Consider the following 8,291-nt stretch of genomic DNA (forward strand, 5'->3'; position numbering starts at 1 on the left):
AGTACTGGTATCTGACACTATATGATCACTGTATGGTCGTAATACTCTGCAGGGTGCTGTGTAGTACTGGTATCTGACACTATATGGTCACTGTATGGTCGTAATACTCTGCAGGGTGCTGTGTAGTACTGGTATCTGACACTATATGGTCACTGTATGGTGGTAATACTCTGCAGAGAGCTGTGTAGTACTGGTATCTGACATTATATGGTCACTGTATGGTGGTAATACTCTGCAGAGCGCTGTGTAGTACTGGTATCTGACACTATATGGTCAGTGTATGGTGGTAATACTCTGCAGAGTGCTGTGTAGTACTGGTATCTGACACTATATGGTCACTGTATGGGGGTAAAACTCTGCAGAGTGCTGTGTAGTACTGGTATCTGACACTATATGGTCACTGTATGGTGGTAATACTCTGCAGAGTGCGGTGTAGTACTGGTATCTGACACTATATGATCACTGTATGGTGGTAATACTCTGTAGAGCGCTGTGTAGTACTGGTATCTGACACTATATGGTCACTGTATGGTGGTAATACTCTGCAGAGTGCGGTGTAGTACTGGTATCTGACACTATATGATCACTGTATGGTGGTAATACTCTGCAGTGCTCTGTGTAGTACTGGTATCTGACACTATATGGTCACTGTATGGTGGTAATACTCTGCAGAGCGCTGTGTAGTTCTAGTATCTGACACTATATGGTCACTGTATGGTGGTAATACTCTGCAGAGTGCGGTGTAGTACTGGTATCTGACACTATATGATCACTGTATGATGGTAATACTCTGCAGAGTGCTGTGTAGTACTGGTATCTGATACTATATGGTTACAGTATGGTGGTAATACTCTGCAGAGTGCTGTGTAGTACTGATATCTGACACTATATGATCACTGTATGGTGGTAATACTCTGCAGAGCGCTGTGTAGTACTGGTATCTGACACTATATGATCTCTTTATGGTGGTAATACTCTGCAGAGCGCTGTGTAGTACTGGTATCTGACACTATATGGTCACTGTATGGTGGTAATACTCTGCAGAGCGCTGTGTAGTACTGATATCTGACACTATATGATCTCTGTATGGTGGTAATACTCTGCAGAGCGCTGTGTAGTACTGGTATCTGACACTATATGATCACTGTATGGTGGTAATACTCTGCAGTGTGCTGTGTAGTACTGGTATCTGACACTATATGATCACTGTATGGTGGTAATACTCTGCAGAGCGCTGTGTAGTACTGGTATCTGACACTTTATGATCACTGTATGGTGGTAATACTCTGCAGAGTGCTGTGTAGTACTGGTATCTGACACTATATGATCACTGTATGGTGGTAATAGTCTGCAGAGCGCTGTGTAGTACTGGTATCTGACACTTTATGGTCACAGTATGGTGGTAATACTCTGCAGAGTGCTGTGTAGTACTGGTATCTGACACTATATGATCACTGTATGGTCGTAATACTCTGCAGGGTGCTGTGTAGTACTGGTATCTGACACTATATGGTCACTGTATGGTCGTAATACTCTGCAGGGTGCTGTGTAGTACTGGTATCTGACACTATATGGTCACTGTATGGTGGTAATACTCTGCAGAGAGCTGTGTAGTACTGGTATCTGACATTATATGGTCACTGTATGGTGGTAATACTCTGCAGAGCGCTGTGTAGTACTGGTATCTGACACTATATGGTCAGTGTATGGTGGTAATACTCTGCAGAGTGCTGTGTAGTACTGGTATCTGACACTATATGGTCACTGTATGGGGGTAAAACTCTGCAGAGTGCTGTGTAGTACTGGTATCTGACACTATATGGTCACTGTATGGTGGTAATACTCTGCAGAGTGCGGTGTAGTACTGGTATCTGACACTATATGATCACTGTATGGTGGTAATACTCTGTAGAGCGCTGTGTAGTACTGGTATCTGACACTATATGGTCACTGTATGGTGGTAATACTCTGCAGAGTGCGGTGTAGTACTGGTATCTGACACTATATGATCACTGTATGGTGGTAATACTCTGCAGTGCTCTGTGTAGTACTGGTATCTGACACTATATGGTCACTGTATGGTGGTAATACTCTGCAGAGCGCTGTGTAGTTCTAGTATCTGACACTATATGGTCACTGTATGGTGGTAATACTCTGCAGAGTGCGGTGTAGTACTGGTATCTGACACTATATGATCACTGTATGATGGTAATACTCTGCAGAGTGCTGTGTAGTACTGGTATCTGATACTATATGGTTACAGTATGGTGGTAATACTCTGCAGAGTGCTGTGTAGTACTGATATCTGACACTATATGATCACTGTATGGTGGTAATACTCTGCAGAGCGCTGTGTAGTACTGGTATCTGACACTATATGATCTCTTTATGGTGGTAATACTCTGCAGAGCGCTGTGTAGTACTGGTACCTGACACTATATGATCACTGTATGGTGGTAATACTCTGCAGAGCGCTGTGTAGTACTGGTATCTGACACTATATGGTCACTGTATGCTGGTAATACTCTGCAGAGCGCTGTGTAGTACTGGTATCTGACACTATATGGTCACTGTATGCTGGTAATACTCTGCAGAGCGCTGTGTAGTACTGGTATCTGACACTATATGATCTCTGTATGGTGGTAATACTCTGCAGAGCGCTGTGTAGTACTGATATCTGACACTATATGATCACTGTATGGTGGTAATACTCTGCAGAGCGCTGTGTAGTACTGGTATCTGACACTATATGGTCACTGTATGCTGGTAATACTCTGCAGAGTGCTGTGTAGTACTGGTATCTGACACTATATGATCACTGTATGGTGGTAATACTCTGCAAAGCGCTGTGTAGTACTGGTATCTGACACTATATGGTCACTGTATGGGGTTAATACTCTGCAGAGTGCTGTGTAGAACTGGTATCTGACACTATATGATCACTGTGTGGTGGTAATACTCTGCAGAGTGCTGCGTAGTAATGGTATCTGACACTATATGGTCACTGTATGGTGGTAATACTCTGCAGAGAGCTGTGTAGTACTGGTATCTGACACTATATGGTCACTGTATGTTGGTAATACTCTGCAGAGTGCTGTGTAGTACTGGTATCTGACACTATATGGTCACTGTATGGTGGTAATACTCTGCAGAGCGCTGTGTAGTACTGGTATCTGACACTATATGGTCACTGTATGGTGGTAATACTCTGCAGAGCGCTGTGTAGTACTGATATCTGACACTATATGATCTCTGTATGGTGGTAATACTCTGCAGAGCGCTGTGTAGTACTGGTATCTGACACTATATGATCACTGTATGGTGGTAATACTCTGCAGTGTGCTGTGTAGTACTGGTATCTGACACTATATGATCACTGTATGGTGGTAATACTCTGCAGAGCGCTGTGTAGTACTGGTATCTGACACTTTATGATCACTGTATGGTGGTAATACTCTGCAGAGTGCTGTGTAGTACTGGTATCTGACACTATATGATCACTGTATGGTGGTAATAGTCTGCAGAGCGCTGTGTAGTACTGGTATCTGACACTTTATGGTCACTGTATGGTGGTAATACTCTGCAGAGTGCTGTGTAGTACTGGTATCTGACACTATATGATCACTGTATGGTCGTAATACTCTGCAGGGTGCTGTGTAGTACTGGTATCTGACACTATATGGTCACTGTATGGTCGTAATACTCTGCAGGGTGCTGTGTAGTACTGGTATCTGACACTATATGGTCACTGTATGGTGGTAATACTCTGCAGAGAGCTGTGTAGTACTGGTATCTGACATTATATGGTCACTGTATGGTGGTAATACTCTGCAGAGCGCTGTGTAGTACTGGTATCTGACACTATATGGTCAGTGTATGGTGGTAATACTCTGCAGAGTGCTGTGTAGTACTGGTATCTGACACTATATGGTCACTGTATGGGGGTAAAACTCTGCAGAGTGCTGTGTAGTACTGGTATCTGACACTATATGGTCACTGTATGTTGGTAATACTCTGCAGAGTGCTGTGTAGTACTGGTATCTGACACTATATGGTCACTGTATGGTGGTAATACTCTGCAGAGCGCTGTGTAGTACTGGTATCTGACACTATATGGTCACTGTATGGTGGTAATACTCTGCAGAGCGCTGTGTAGTACTGGTATCTGACACTATATGATCACTGTATGGGGTAATACTCTGCAGAGCGCTGTGTAGTTCTGGTATCTGACACTATATGGTCACTGTATGGTGGTAATACTCTTCAGAACGCTGTGTAGTACTGATATCTGACACTATATGATCTCTGTATGGTGGTAATACTCTGCAGAGCGCTGTGTAGTACTGGTATCTGACACTATATGATCACTGTATGGTGGTAATACTCTGCAGAGTGCTGTGTAGTACTGGTATCTGACACTATATGATCACTGTATGGTGGTAATACTCTGCAGAGCGCTGTGTAGTACTGGTATCTGACACTATATGGTCACTGCATGGTGGTAATACTCTGCAGAGCGCTGTGTAGTACTGGTATCTGACACTTTATGATCACTGTATGGTGGTAATACTCTGCAGAGTGCTGTGTAGTACTGGTATCTGACACTATATGATCACTGTATGGTGGTAATACTCTGCAGAGCGCTGTGTAGTACTGGTATCTGACACTTTATGGTCACTGTATGGTGGTAATACTCTGCAGAGTGCTGTGTAGTACTGGTATCTGACACTATATGATCACTGTATGGTCGTAATACTCTGCAGGGTGCTGTGTAGTACTGGTATCTGACACTATATGGTCACTGTATGGTCGTAATACTCTGCAGGGTGCTGTGTAGTACTGGTATCTGACACTATATGGTCACTGTATGGTGGTAATACTCTGCAGAGAGCTGTGTAGTACTGGTATCTGACATTATATGGTCACTGTATGGTGGTAATACTCTGCAGAGCGCTGTGTAGTACTGGTATCTGACACTATATGGTCAGTGTATGGTGGTAATACTCTGCAGAGTGCTGTGTAGTACTGGTATCTGACACTATATGGTCACTGTATGGGGGTAATACTCTGCAGAGTGCTGTGTAGTACTGGTATCTGACACTGTATGGTCACTGTATGGTGGTAATACTCTGCAGAGCGCTGTGTAGTACTGGTATCTGACACTATATAATCACTGTATGGTGGTAATACTCTGCAGAGAGCTGTGTAGTACTGATATCTGACACTATATGATCTCTCTATGGTGGTAATACTCTGCAGAGCGCTGTGTAGTACTGGTATCTGACACTATATGATCACTGTATGGTGGTAATACTCTGCAGAGTGCTGTGCAGTACTGGTATCTGACACTATATGGTCACTGTATGGTGGTAATACTCTGCAGAGCGCTGTGTAGTACTGGTATCTGACACTATATGATCTCCGTATGGGGTAATACTCTGCAGAGCGCTGTGTAGTACTGGTATCTGACACTATATGATCACTGTATGGTGGTAATACTTTGCAGAGTGCTGTGTAGTACTGGTATATGACACTATATGATCTTTGTATGGTGGTAATACTCTGCAGAGTGCTGTGTAGTACTGGTATCTGACACTATATGGTCACTGTATGGTCGTAATACTCTGCAGGGTGCTGTGTAGTACTGGTATCTGACACTATATGGTCACTGTATGGTGGTAATACTCTGCAGGGTGCTGTGTAGTACTGGTATCTGACACTATATGATCACTGTATGGGGGTAATACTCTGCAGAGTGCTGTGTAGTACTGGTATCTGACACTATATGGTCACTGTATGGTCGTAATACTCTGCAGGGTGCTGTGTAGTACTGATATCTGACACTATATGATCACTGTATGGTGGTAATACTCTGCAGAGCGCTGTGTAGTACTGGTATCTGACATTATATGGTCACTGTATGGTGGTAATACTCTGCAGAGCGCTGTGTAGTACTGGTATCTGACACTATATGGTCAGTGTATGGTGGTAATACTCTGCATAGTGCTGTGTAGTACTGGTATCTGACACTATATGGTCACTGTATGGGGGTAATACTCTGCAGAGTGCTGTGTAGTACTGGTATCTGACACTATATGGTCACTGTATGGGGGTAATACTCTGCAGAGTGCTGTGTAGTACTGGTATCTGACACTATATGATCACTGTATGGTGGTAATACTCTGCAGAGTGCTGTGTAGTACTGGTATCTGACACTATATGGTCACTGTATGGTGGTAATACTCTGCAGAGCGCTGTGTAATACTGGTATCTGACACTATATGGTCACTGTATGGTGGTAATACTCTGCAGAGCGCTGTGTAATACTGGTATCTGACACTATATGATCACTGTATGGTGGTAATACTCTGCAGAGCGCTGTGTAGTACTGGTATCTGACACTATATCATCACTGTATGGGGTAATACTCTGCAGAGCGCTGTGTAGTTCTAGTATCTGACACTATATGATCACTGTATGGTGGTAATACTCTGCAGAGTGCTGTGTAGTACTGGTATCTGACACTATATGGTCACTGTATGGTCGTAATACTCTGCAGGGTGCTGTGTAGTACTGGTATCTGACACTATATGTTCACTGTATGGTGGTAATACTCTGCAGAGCGCTGTGTAGTACTGGTATCTGACATTATATGGTCACTGTATGGTGGTAATACTCTGCAGAGCGCTGTGTAGTACTGGTATCTGACACTATATGGTCACTGTATGGTGGTAATACTCTGCAGAGCACTGTGTAGTACTGGTATCTGACAATATATGGTCACTGTATGGTGGTAATACTCTGCAGAGAGCTGTGTAGTACTGGTATCTGACACTATATGGTCACTGTATGGTGGTAATACTCTGCAGAGCACTGTGTAGTACTGGTATCTGACAATATATGGTCACTGTATGGTGGTAATACTCTGCAGAGCGCTGTGTAGTACTGGTATCTGACACTATATGATCTCTGTATGGTGGTAATACTCTGCAGAGCGCTGTGTAGTACTGGTATCTGACACTATATGATCACAGTATGGTGGTAATACTCTGCAGAGCGCTGTGTAGTACTGGTATCTGACACTATATGGTCACTGTATGGTGGTAATACTCTGCAGAGCGCTGTGTAGTACTGGTATCTGACACTATATGATCTCTGTATGGTGGTAATACTCTGCAGAGCGCTGTGTAGTACTGGTATCTGACACTATATGATCACAGTATGGTGGTAATACTCTGCAGAGCGCTGTGTAGTACTGGTATCTGACACTATATGGTCACTGTATGGTGGTAATACTCTGCAGAGCGCTGTGTAGTACTGGTATCTGACACTATATGGTCACTGTATGGTGGTAATACTCTGCAGTGCTCTGTGTAGTACTGGTATCTGACACTATATGGTCACTGTATGGTGGTAATACTCTGCAGAGCGCTGTGTAGTTCTAGTATCTGACACTATATGGTCACTGTATGGTGGTAATACTCTGCAGAGTGCTGTGTAGTACTGGTATCTGACACTATATGGTCACTGTGTGGTGGTAATACTCTGCAGAGCGCTGTGTAGTACTGGTATCTGACACTATATGGTCACTGTATGGTGGTAATACTCTGTAGAGCGCTGTGTAGTACTGGTATCTGACACTATATGATCACTGTATGATGGTAATACTCTGCAGAGTGCTGTGTAGTACTGGTATCTGATACTATATGGTTACAGTATGGTGGTAATACTCTGCAGAGTGCTGTGTAGTACTGATATCTGACACTATATGATCACTGTATGGTGGTAATACTCTGCAGAGCGCTGTGTAGTACTGGTATCTGACACTATATGATCACTGTATGGTGGTAATACTCTGCAGAGCGCTGTGTAGTACTGGTACCTGACACTATATGATCACTGTATGGTGGTAATACTCTGCAGAGCGCTGTGTAGTACTGGTATCTGACACTATATGGTCACTGTATGCTGGTAATACTCTGCAGAGCGCTGTGTAGTACTGGTATCTGACACTATATGATCACTGTATGGTGGTAATACTCTGCAGAGCGCTGTGTAGTACTGGTATCTGACACTATATGGTCACTGTATGCTGGTAATACTCTGCAGAGTGCTGTGTAGTACTGGTATCTGACACTATATGATCACTGTATGGTGGTAATACTCTGCAAAGCGCTGTGTAGTACTGGTATCTTACACTATATGGTCACTGTATGGGGTTAATACTCTGCAGAGCGCTGTGTAGTACTGGTATCTGACACTATATGATCACTGTATGGTGGTAATACTCT

The sequence above is a fragment of the Rhinoderma darwinii genome, chromosome 4 (assembly GCF_050947455.1).
Source record: "Rhinoderma darwinii isolate aRhiDar2 chromosome 4, aRhiDar2.hap1, whole genome shotgun sequence".
NCBI classification, from domain to species: Eukaryota; Metazoa; Chordata; class Amphibia; order Anura; family Rhinodermatidae; genus Rhinoderma; species Rhinoderma darwinii.